Source organism: Anarhichas minor, unplaced genomic scaffold, assembly GCF_050575085.1.
Source record: "Anarhichas minor isolate MPS153535 unplaced genomic scaffold, ASM5057508v1 ptg000010l, whole genome shotgun sequence".
Lineage (NCBI taxonomy): Eukaryota > Metazoa > Chordata > Actinopteri > Perciformes > Anarhichadidae > Anarhichas > Anarhichas minor.
In genome coordinates, this window is record NW_027466456.1 from 17,578,895 (window position 1) to 17,592,390 (window position 13,496).

Sequence of the window (13,496 nt, forward strand, 5' to 3'; positions counted from 1 at the left end):
GCTAGTTCTACACTAGAACACTAGAGTCTCTTCAGCAACATCAACACGGTTTTAACACAAGCTGGAACATTATAAAGATAAATATCACTTGGATAACTCCTCACCAATTTGACTGTCTTCCAACTGTTGTGAGTTGCATGGCTGGATTAAACTCTCACATTGTTAAAGGGTAGGTTTATCATAGTATTGACCACCTTTTATATTGGTAATACTAATATTACACTCAGGAAATGAAATGCTGAGATCTGGGAACACAATGACTTTGCTTGAACAAAAAATAAGACAGTTGACGAATAAGTCAATAATTTCGTCCATTTCATTCAACTCTTTATTTTGAGGTAAAAACTGAATGTAAGTATTTCTTAAATACTGGTGATCATTTTCTGCAAAAGGAAAACTGTGCACGCCTCAAACAATGGCAAGTTGGACCAGGAGGCTGGTCTGTAAACTATGATGGGCGTTTAGTTCAGTTGTCTCTTTGATCGTCTAATCACATGTGTTCCTTGCTCCATCTTTTTAGTGAGGTTGCTGGAATAGATCAACATTTTGGGAAATCGACTTTTGGTCAGATAGATTATAAGATGGATGTCAGTCGCACATCTTTCTGTTAGAAATTAAACTAAAGGAAAGAGACAATTTGCTAAATAAAGCATAACGCCTGGGAACAGAGGAATAAAGCAGTGACTGGAGTCCAGGTCACCTTGAGGTTGCCATGAAACCACTGAAGCGCTGTCAATCTTCTCATCGAACTCTCCACACAAAAGTGTCTCACAAAATGTCAACTATTCCTTCAACCCCACATTCCTCCTTCTCTCTGTGCACTGTGCTATGCATTCTGATTTAGTGTATATTCCCAAACACTTTCACACAAACCAATTGATACACACTGAACCTCCAGTTGTGGCCCTGGGCGTCTTGGCCCCCCAGCAGTTGCCCGCCTTGCCTGGTTAGTCATTCAGCCTTGGCGAGCACATTAAGTGTCCCAGGAATAAGGCAAACCAAAATCTCAATTCAGATGGAATATCAGACAAGTGGTTTAAGACACAGAGATATCCTGTGTTTCAAAGGTGGTACTTGGCGGCACAGTGGGATTCAAAAGGCCGTGTCCTTGCTGAACAATGGGAGTGGAATATTGAGTTTGGTCCCATTGCAAATTCAACTTTTTTGTTTGTTTTACTGCTATAGATAATGCTCATTGATCTGTGAAATGATGGCCTACCATTAGAAAGGCCTTGCACATAATTCAGACTGCCTGAACTCTCAACCACTCAGCTGAGAACCTAAAGCCCAAACGGTAATTTACATCACAATGTACCGCATTGATTTAGATGGAGAGGTGTGTTAAGAGATTCTTAACAACCATGGATGCCCTCGAGTCTATAATGGGTATTATGATTAAAAAGGCCAAGGAAATTTGATGTCAGTCGACTGAAAAGCATGGCATTGATGCCAATCAATGAAATCATCTTTTAGAATTAAATATGATACGTTTATTGTCTGATGCAACTGATCAAAGCAAGTCTTCTGACATTTACAATTCAAGGCAGGTACCAGTGCTGGGAATATGAGCTGCTTAGAGTGCCAGCAGAATTAAATGGAAGATATTCATCACTCTTTGACTTTGAATACAGATTGTATCATAGCACCTGAATAGTTGTCTCTGCTACGAAATACAGAGGGGGAAGATGATAAAAGCTGCCTCTGAGAGAATTTACAGAAAAGGGAAATTAGTTGAGGAATTAGTCCATGAAAGTTTGTTGATGAAGTACTTCAAGTTAAAAAATTTACATTTTTGAGGTACAAATAAGATAAGGCTCAACATAATTAAAAGGGCAGAAAAGTTGAGTGAGATGGCGGTCGTCCTCTCCTAGCCAGAGCTGCACTGCCTCAGGTGCCAAACAGATTCCTAAAGTCTCCTTGAACCTTAGTCGACTCACTTATACCCTGATAAGTGCTGAGATTGATCCTGAGTTCATTTCCTCGCAGTCTCCACCCTTCCAGCGATCCCTATAATTGCTGCAGGGGTACAATATTATATTTGGACAACGTCCAGTAAGGGCACTTGAGATATCTACCACGCCTTGCAATTTTAATGTGACCCTTGTAAGATTGTGTTGAGCCCTCGCATTAAGCCTGTTTGCTTTTATCGACGCACAAATTGAAAGTATTGGTTTGGTATAGAGGTCAAAGGGGATGATAAATAGCTTTTACACATAATTACTTCATACTAATAATGTGTTTTATCCTCATCATTAGCAAGCACAGGATTTAAATCAATACATTCTTCATTTACATGTCCAGCCTGTTGTTGATGTAAAGCATGCACACAACTGAAAAAAATGGCCATTTTATAAAATCATTTAAAAACAATCGAGTGGTGTGTTTTCAGGAGCCTACATGCTCTAATGTTGGCAACACAGGAATTTTTCCACATAATAAAATCCCAAAGAAACATTGCCAGTCAGTTGTAGTGTAATAAAATGTTGGAAGGGTACCTGGTGTTATAATATTTGGGTCACTTTAAGGACTTATTGCTCAGTTTGTGCAGGCTGCACAGACGGCCCTTTGATGAATGAAAGTCAGCTGAATTGTGGCAGACCGCCAGTATGAATAGGAGTGCAAATAGCATTAGAGTTAGTAGAAGCGGAGCATGTCTGCTCCAATAAATACATAAAACATAGAAGTGTAATCTTTGGGGGAGCTTTTACTCAAGACTTATACCTAAAGAAAGAAAAAGTAAGAAAGAAAGAAAAATATAGAAAGATAGAGAAAATAATAGTGGGTTGTTTAGGTTTAAATAAGGGGGATGATGTTTAGCAGGTCTAATGTTTACCATCTTAGTTTAGCATGTTAACATGTAAACATTCGGTAATTGGCACTTAACACAAAGTGCAGTTGAAACTGATAACTTACTGTAGATAGTTGATCAGAATTGGACAAGATATGGTGCCAGATTAAAGTGAAGGGATCGCCAGAGTTACAATACAACATTACAATTCATCCTAAGGGGGCATATAGATTTCATAGCAATCCATTAATAGTTGTCTGGACATTTCACTCAAAACCACAAATGTCAACTTTATGGTGGCAAACTTCAGTCAATAATATATTTACCCTGAGGACCATGAATGTCTGTACTAAATCCATCCAGTAGATGTGCAGATAACTCACAGGCAGTGGCGGGCCTTGTATTTTATACCTGGGCCTTCAGTGCTGTCCTACTACAGTTGAACCACCTCCTAATAATCTCATTGTGGCGTCACAGCTACGGGTTATTATTACCGCATATTCACATAAAACTGCAGCATTTGACAAGTGAAAAAAAATGTTACATGAAGCTAAACACCTATGAGGGCTACAAATACACTAATTGCAGAGTGCAGAGACATGAATACGCGCATGACAGGATGCTACGTCATTGAGGGAACAATATTAACCATGTCATAAAAACGACACAATAGAAAAATGATAACAGTAGTAAAGCTACTGCAGATGTAATAAAACAAAAGCAGTTCACTTACCAAAGCTGCTGTTCACTATTTAAAGACAAAGTCCATCCTCCTTTCTTTGATTACAAAGAGTTCAATGACGCGGTTCAGTACAGCGGTACAGTACATCCGTGCGTTTTAGTTCCAGCAAGAAGTCCTTCTCGATTCATGGACGCCAGTGATGACAGTCGAGCCTCCCCAGTTGTATTTCTTGAATACGTTTTAATGTGTTTGAGGGCTGAAAATGTCCGCTCCACAGAGGCAGCAGGTATTGGGATTGTCACCGCCCAACATGTCACGCTAGCCCACTGACCAATCAAGCTGCATGTTAATGCTGATGTACTCGACTAGGCCAGCTAGAAGGCTCTGCACATCAAAGAATACACCCAACATGTCAAACTAAAAATCTGATTGGTTGAAGACTATGACAATCAACAATATCGTCCACATTTACTTCAACTGCAAAGAGATTCACTTGTAATTCTGAAGGCCTCTTTTTACCTAGAGACAGCATAGGGGTGAAATCTGATTGGATAAAAGCTCTACTTAAAACAAGCTGTGAACAGATTGACAAAATATTTTATTGATTATTTTTTATACCGCTGCTGATCCTCACTCCTCCTAAAGCGATCACCAAATGCTTCAGTTATATAACGCCGAGGTAAGACAATTGTATGTTTGTGACGTTCTGCTTTTTAGACATGCTGACAATGGCAATGGTCTGTCCACCACATTGGTCCAGACTGAAATATTTCAATGGCTACAAAAAGGGCACTCAACAAACTGCAGATCTCTGCCAGGTGTGTTGGCAACGACAACTAATGTTCAATTGAATAAATACAAACCACAATTGCCACCCATACAGACTGGAAGGGTACCAGATGCATTTTTCATCCACATCTCACCCAACACGCTCTCATTTTAATCTATACAGCAGTCTCCACTGACTACTGTGTATGTATGTTTGTATGTATAACTATTGCTGAGCAAATGACAAACAAAACTGAGTGCTGACTACAATGGAGCGCATCTTCTTATGTTGGTAGGAGGAGATCTAGTTAGCTGCTAGCAGCCAGTGGGAGTCATACAGGGTTTGGCTAACAGTTACTGTAACAGAATTTAGTAACACGCAACAGGACAGACAGTTTGACAGTTTTCAACAGTCAACATGCAGTTTAGCTGCACGTATGATGCAGTAATCAAATTAATGAATTATATGGTATACCAAGACATCCATCCATCCATTATTCAAACCGCTTATCCTGTTGAGGGTCGCGGGGCGCTGGAGCCGATCCCAGCTGGTATACCAAGACAAATTATATATTTTTTAAATAGTCTTCCTGAACTACCGACTAATCATCACTCTTGGTGACACAACGAGATCAGAAGAGAAACAAGTAGGACAGAAAATGACAACAAAACGCAGTAAAGATTCTGAGGCACTGCGCAGAAATCGAACCAAACTTAAGTTCTGTCACTGTGGAATCTTTCACGTCCACATTGCGATTAATCTTAAAATCAATACATTTCCACACCTTTATAGTACATACTTTGGATTTGAAAGCAGGTGGTGTACAATGTAAACGTGAAACAACAAATAGTGTACACCTGAGAATGTCAACTTTTAGATTTCTGTCTTTTTTCTGGCAAACTTCATGGATCCCCTGGCTTTAGAGAAACATGCTTACTCAATTTTGATAAAAAAAAGAAGAAAAATCAACACAGATAAACATTAATTGGTTTCGTGTTCACAGATCTGCAAGGAATACCAAATATCTCCTCCCATTGCTTTACAGTAATACGCTGCAATTGATTTCTCCTTCATCTTGTTAGATAAGGTAGATAATTGAATTGGTTTAAAACAGACAAACCTCAATATCTCTGTCGTTGATTTGTGAGATTAATTACATTAGCGGGGAGCAGATGGAGTTGGACAAAGTCAATATTCGTGTCTTTGTGTTTTTCAGTGTATATATCCAAATGCAGTTTTCATAGACACTGATATTTATCAATGAACATCAATAATTTCATTGTTGGGTTATAACACCCAACTTCAGCCATTGCTTTTTTGAGAGTACAGTCAGTAATTTGCACAACTGCGAGACGTTGCTCATCAGGAAAATATATACATCAGTTATTATACATTTTAAAGTTTTAAAAGTTTCAACCAACAACTAGAGATTGTTGAGACATGGTCTGCAATGATAAATCCTTAAAGCTTTATTCATATTCCTGTAATCTATGATATTTGATGTTACCCAGATAATATCAGTTCTGTCTCTAGCTGCACATTGTTTTCATAAGCACACAAGTTGTGTCTAATATTTGTGGTATTAGTTCTAAAAAAACAAAATTAAGCAGAAAATCCCCCCGGATTGTCATGCTGCCACCTGTTCGCTGCTTCTGAATATCAGAAACATAGTCTGAGGCTCCTAGTGCGCTCCCAGACCGTGTCCTTCACTCAGTTTGACGATACCGACGTCATCATTAATAATACACTGATTGAATCATCCCATCCCATGAATCATCCTCTTCATAAATGTTTGATGCAGACTTTTTAGCAGCAATGGGCTTCCCCCCTAACCTTTCCCTTTTTTTGCAGCGAGAATCAATTACTGCGGATGAAAGGAATGGACATGGATGTCTCATTAATTTATCTTCATGTCTGTCACAGAAACTGGACACAGAAACTGGCAGAAAAGACGGTTTGCATGTCAGTTATTGGTCAAATGGTTGCAGGTTACATCTCCAGTTCTGACAGTTGTCCTCTGATCAAGGGTACCAAATGCATGAAACCACTCAGCACAGAAAATAAAACCACCTCTTATCTGTTGTAATAGATATTTAATTAGTAATTTCTGTTTGGATTATTGATTTATTAGCCAGATGGGAGATTGATGGTGTGTACTTTGAAGAGATTACAGTTGCAGTTATGTGCTTGTATAAGATTCAGACACAGCAACTACCATTAACTTAGAAATAAAAAAAATACCCTCAGATTGTATTGCAGTGTAATTACTTTGGCATGGTTCTGCAGTGTTCAGCATTTCTTGTACTAAAAAACTTAAAATCGATACAGACCTCATTAAGTGCATTTATATAAATCATGAAAAAACTTACTCAATTACTATATATCTGCCGTTATCATATAAGGTATATTTTGACCATCTCTTTTTAGCATGCGTGCTAGATATTAAGATTCTCTTTATGACGTCAACTATTAATTTCACCTTTATGTTCCAGGTCAAAATTGACTTGTGTATTATAGCTTAAAGCAAAGTGGTCATGTGCAATTGTTGCAGTGATTTCATTTTCACTGAAATCTGGAATATAGTAAAAATAACCAATCTTGAATCTTAACTGGATTAAAATGTGCAAGAAAGGTGAAAATGTGTAGTTTGTGCATGGTGTGTCTTTTTTGTTTGATGGATTGATGTGTATTATTATTTCAGTTTTGAAGAGCTTTGACTGGATCGGGGATCAATTATGATGTTGGCCTGTCCACTGAGACTCTGTTTGTGTTATCGGGCTGAAATAATCTTGACATGATATGACATAAATGGAGCACATTGTGGATAATGGATTCTGTAGCACCTCCACAGCACATGCTTAGTCAACACATTTTTACTGTGATACAGAATAGAAGGAAGGTAGCCCACTTATGAGAAGATTTTGCATTCACGCTAACACGATTTATAATGAGAATACTATGAGAACAATATAATTGACTGAACAATGTCGCAACTGTAGTGGCTTCAAGGACGCTGATTGGTTCAAAGTTCAAAGTCTCAGTCTCACCAAATGGTTAAAGAATGACATGGCAATTTGTAAGTCATTGAGCGTGCAATAAAGCTATTCAATCTTTTTGCGTGTTGTTTTACACCATGCAATCTATACTGACGACAAAAAGACAGATGCAGGAATATGCTAGGCTCAGAGCAAGTGACATATAAAAAAATTAGACTGTGGCCATTTCATGGTAACAACATTGCGTAACATGACACACGGCCAGCCTAAAATGTGTTGCGCTTAATATCACTAAAATGTCGTGCTATTTATCAGCCTTCCGATGAGATCAGGTTGACCATGTAGTGTTTGCTTGCGAACGTAATTCCTCTTCAGCGTTATCGGTAGATCCCAAGAGTAGATGGCGCTGTGACTGTTCACTGTCAGTACCAGGAAAAAAAAAATCCACGTGCACCCTTCTGTAGCTTGTTGTCATCCCAGTGACCGCACTCTGATAATTCTTTCAGTATAGGTGTTTCTTACAAGCCTTGAATAATAAAGAACAAAGGAAGAATATGAATGTAGAGTATGACCTTGATGTCGAGGTAACCTCAGCAGCATGATCAAAGCATCCATGGCTCACTTTCTTTTGAGCCCGGATGTGTTTTGCATAATCACTGAGCACCAAACCCCCATGGGGTGGGCGTTATGCTCACTAAATCTCCGTGCAGAAAATCTGTTTCTGCCACCTTGGCTACCACCACCCACTCCACGGCTGAAATAATAAAACAATTGATAAGGTCATTTGGGAGTGTTTAGTCACTGCTGAACACCTTTAGGAGGTTGAAGAAATAGAACTGTCTTGCAGAGGCAAGGCAGCGTATCGGAGTGCACCAGCAGTCAAAGGGAGCTCAGGCGAGACGAGCTGTAAGTGGATCCTCCACCTGATGTCCGCATCAGTTACATATGACTGATTTCTGCCTCCATTGGTCCCATTCGACAGGCTGAGGAGGCGAAGGGGGCACTTGCTCATCACTGCCAGATGGCCACCACCGATTCACACTCTGGGAGCTCTTTCTCGTGTTTCACTTCCTGGTGATTCATCGACTGTCGGCGCTCTTCCCTTCTCATGCTTGACGCTGTGATTGCGAGAGGTGTAACTTCTCAGATTCAGCAGCTCATTGGCGTCATCGGCGGCAAACAAGTTGTTTCTTGGGGGAACAGTCGTCAACAGGACACTGTCATAAAAGTAGCCTGTATGCTAAAAGCAACATGGGGTGTTATTGTTTGCGACATTGACAAAAATAGCTTCGGGGCTTTGTGGTGTCTTCCTGTGGGTTTGGCATCTAAATATGCAATGCTCCATATAAGTCTGAGGGACAAACTCTCAAATAAAGCCTTTGAATCAAGTGCAACACTTGGAAATACAACTTGTAAACAAGGCTTGCTGGCTCCACTGATTGTTGTGCCTGGAGTTACCTGTCGTTCCATCTCTCCTCTCCTGTCGACTAGAGGTGACACGTTTGTATTGATCAATTTTACATGGCGTGTCATCCAGAATAAAATGAGATGCCAGGAGTGTAGTTTGGGTTTCCACAAGGGGGGCGATTGAATATAAATTTCTAAATTGCCTTGTGTGCTTCTCAACTTCTTCCTGTCACTCAACCCGCTCCATGCTTTACCTTGGTAGAGTCAGTTCTCTCTTTTCTTTCACAGCAAGAGATGCATGTATTTTATATTTCCATTTTGTTGTCCTTTTTTGTGAAAAGAAAAAAAAAAGAAAAGAGAATCTGGCTTTTTGAGTGCTCATGAAGAGGAGGAGTGGAGGGCTGGAGATGGCAGTGACTGAGGTGGTGGAGAAGGGGGTTGCAGAGTTCTCATCAGCAAGCTGCCATGACGAGCTGCCATAGCTGTCAGGGGCTATGAGAGATCTTTTGCCAAGGTAAGGCAAATTCCTCCTCATTCAGTCCTAATAGGACTGCCAGGCCTTCAGAACAGGGAGTGAATGTAGTGAGCCTGGAGCTCAGAGCTCTCTTCAAGACTGCCGCACTGAGGCTACCTCATGGCACATGCAACACAGCCCCCTCAGTGAGACACGCAGGCCAACACAGAGAACTCATGACAGGCTTCACCGTAATGCATCGACTGGGTCTGTACTGGAGTCGAAAATACCCCAAGGCCAGCAGTGTGTCTCCTTCTATATAACTTGTAAGAGCTTGTTATAACAGTCACACTTTTCAACTTCCACTTTAGTTTGTTTCCCTGTTGTCCTTTTGTTTATCTCTTTGGTTTTAAATAGAACACAGCAATGGGTCATTATTTAGTTTGTTAATTCAGGGGAAAATGTATTTCACCCCCAAATCTGAACCCTCAAACTCCATACATCAAACCCCATTTTTGATACTGGACAGCATTTTTTTAGCGGTAGCCTTTCAATGTTTTTACAATCCGTGATTGCATATCTTGATTTTGTACCTCCTGAGTGATATTCAAACTGGGTACCCACACACAACAGATTCACAGGAATCAGAAAACTGAATCCGGTCCATGCATTTTATGGGTGTAAGGCAGAAGGCATCATTTGATCATTAGTGTTATATTACTATCTTGGCCAACACCAATGACTGTCGTCTTCTGGCTGCTGTATTAAAAGAAGGTGATGTGCAGGATTCTCTCCGCCTAAACTGTGTTCCATGGACGTATGAGAAAAACCGAATACTGTGTAATATTGTGCCTCATTGCTTTCAATGTAGGTGTGTATGCCAAGAAATTGTACAGGCTTCCTCCTGCTTCTGCATGTTTGTGGCCGTACAGTATGCCGCCATACATTCATTTTTTTGGGACCCAATTCTTTTAATTCTGCTTTTTCTCTCTCCCCTTTGTTTGTATTGCCGGTGTAAAATGTATTTGCCTCTGTACATTTTATAGTCCCTCTGTGTTGGAAATCTGCTTTCCAAAAAAGAGTTGACTGGCCTTCTCAAGAAAAAAAAAAAGTGACATTGTCTTGTGTCCATATTGCTTTGAATGTGTTGACTGTCAGTCTCTTTCACTAAAAGTGGAAAGAGACTGATACTTATCATGTCACCTGCAGTTCCTTTTTACCTGAGCTTAACTACATTGGGCACTGAAATCTTTGTGTATGCAACTCTTTTGATATTTCATTTTGTGCCTTTTTTTATTATCATAACTACTTATGCATCTCTCCAGTTGAAATGATCTAAGTTCAGCATTTATGTAATAGTGGAAATCACAAAAAGTTAGTTTCAAAATATCACTTGAATCTGTGAAGTTGTATTATTTGCAATGTAAACAGAATCTCTGGCACCGATTGGGCACCAAACAGCTACATAAAGTGGCGATTTGATTTCCTGTGGTTATTGCTCTGTGTATTCATCATGAAGCCCCTCCACACATACAATGAGTTGGATAAGATCAGCACCAAGAGAGGAGTCGTGTTCAATTTCACTTTCATATAGCTTTTGAGCCATTGGGATGCCTCTTCATACCCAACCGACATTAGATTGCAAACTCATTCTCCAGTTGAGGCTGAGTGAGTTTCAATTTCGGGTGTGCATTATTGATCCTAAGGGGAACATAGCCAGCTGCCCCCAAAATCTGACTCTTTACCAATTATCACATCTGTCAGCCAGTTTCCACTTGTTCTGGGTAGGGTTTCCCCGAGTTGCTCCCGTAAACACCTTACTGTTAAATACAGCACATGATGTGGCAGTTTGAAACAAGGGAAAGACAATCATAATGTTTAGGGCTAACTTTGTGACAGCTTAGCCCATGCAACAGTGAAATTGAGAGAGGATTAAATGAGTTGACTTCCAGCCTGTACTGTATGTATAATCCCAGAGTTTAGAGGCAGCTCAACCTTCCAGAAAATTATTTCATACAAAACATCAGCGAGGGACCAGTTTGGTACGAACTTTAGTTGGCTGTGGGTGTAAACTGCCACAGGCAATGAGTCTCTGCACACTGTATGTCATGTTCATTGTCACACTGTGTGGAGACAGCTCACAGATAGAAGACATGAACATTCACTTCGGTCCAAATGGTTACATCAGTTTTCTGTGGATCTATTCAGACTCGACTTAAAAATGCAAACCTGCTCATAACTCAACAGGCAGGCACTGCATGCAAATTGATATCAGAATTTTGTGTTGTCGAGAAATATTGCCATGTCAAATGGAATAATATATTTTTGCTCCATGTTTATAGATGAGCTGTTTAAAAGTGCTAAGCCCATATCCATGCTCCTGTCATTGAGGAACTCACAATAAAAAACAAAAAAATGAAGTATATGTGACTTAAAATGAAGCTGCGCAGCCATTCTGTCGGTTATGTGAAAACAAACAAAAGCCGCTCACGATCAGCGGCAACACACAAGATCCAAAGCAGCTTTGCAGGAGATTAAAAGAAGGCCTGCGACATAGCATAGACAGAAAACCTAAAGCATTAGACAAATGTGCCAATTACTTTTCACCCTGACTCCATTGTCTTGATAGAGCTAACCACAAACTGTGAGGAATGTACAATGAAAAAATACACCTATAAAGACATATAGATAAACAGAGAACTAAATTGTGTGAAAAGTGCCACTAATTGACATCTCAAACTGTCTGCAACTCTTGTTGTTTTATTCCCTTTAAACTGTCTGCTTTACATATTTTGTATCTTTAGGATTTGATATTTGTCAGTTAGAAACATCAGACTCCGTGTGAAACTCTTCTGTAAAGCAAAATAAAATGGAGGCAAACTGAAAACACACACACACACATGACATCCGTATCCCTCCTACATGGGAATACACCAGCATTCTGTCAAACATTGTTAGTAATGTGGAATGAAGTCTGGAACTTCACCAATACGGTTAGCCAATGATGAGCCAATTTAAGTTAGTTGGCAATGAGAACGCAATCTTTTTGGCCACACTAAGCAATTAGAAAACACTGCTTTAGTGTGCGTACGTGTGTTAGTGTGCATTTAAATGTGTGTGTGGGTAGTCGAGTGTGTTTGCGGAGCGCTGCTGCTCTGTGCCTTGCTAAAGATGTATAAATGAAACACCCGTCCTCAAAGGGAATTTCTCTTTTACCAGATTGCCAAGTCCTACCCCTCTGATTCACCACTCTCACTCAGAGGTTTAAATGGCATTCAATCAAAGGCTAATGCTGCCAAAAATGTCTTCCCAATGTTTATATTAGCCTATATTAGGAAATCTGTCTTGTGACAATATAATATAGAAGGGGCCTGGGAAAATTGTCACACATGCTGGATGTGGAGTGTGGTGAGGGGCACACGTGACGCTCCTTACAACCAGAAATCATTCAGATTATCTGTCTTTCCTGCAAATATTCAAATTGACAGAGGCTAATCTTTAAATCCCACCACACGTGCTCGGCCTAAGATGACATTAATGTAATGTTATAATTGTGGTAATCTTTCAATATATATTCATAAATGCTCATACTCCACCTATCACTCAGGCCTATCTGGAATCCAAAAAACAACTGATACCGCCGACACGTCGGGGAAAGGAAAATGGATGAGACAGCCATGATGTCTGTGAGCTGTTAGCCAACTATGGTCCTGTGCACGGAGGTGAATCTGCAGCTGCCTCGTTTATATTGGGCAGAGAGCATGCTGTGCATAAGGCAGAGACAAACCCCCTAAAGTACCACCAGCTGTACACGACATATGCCTCATGCCTCGTACACAACATGCATCCTAAAAACAACACTTTCTCTTGGAATATAAAACTCGTATTGGGGCGAGAGTGCCCATTTACTTACTTGTCAGCCATTTACTGTACACCCCTCATGCGGATTGTCATGATTTTATCTCCAGGCTGTTTTTCTGTATTAATGTACTCTTGTGTATGCACAAGAGGGTCCTCAGATCCAAGTCCTGGAACTTTCTGTGTGAAATTGCATGTGCTACTTGTTTCTGCACAGATTTCGTCCAGTTGCTCAAATTTCCTCAAAACGGAAAGAATGAAAAAGACATGCTCGGTTGGTGTTATTGGTCTTTGGCTCTCAGGAATCAGTTGGTCCCTGAAGGTGCTGGAGGATGGCTGACCACTGATCCTACGATTGGTCAGAAACAGACAAAAAAATGTCCCTGCATACAACAACAATCTAATATTCCAGGATGTGGATTTCTGTTGCTGTACACCAATATGAGAGAAGCTGTGAATGTGTGGACATTTGAGATATTTCAATGAAATTGTATAGGTCCTTTGAGAACAAAACACATAACGGTGTGTTCTGTAGATCACAG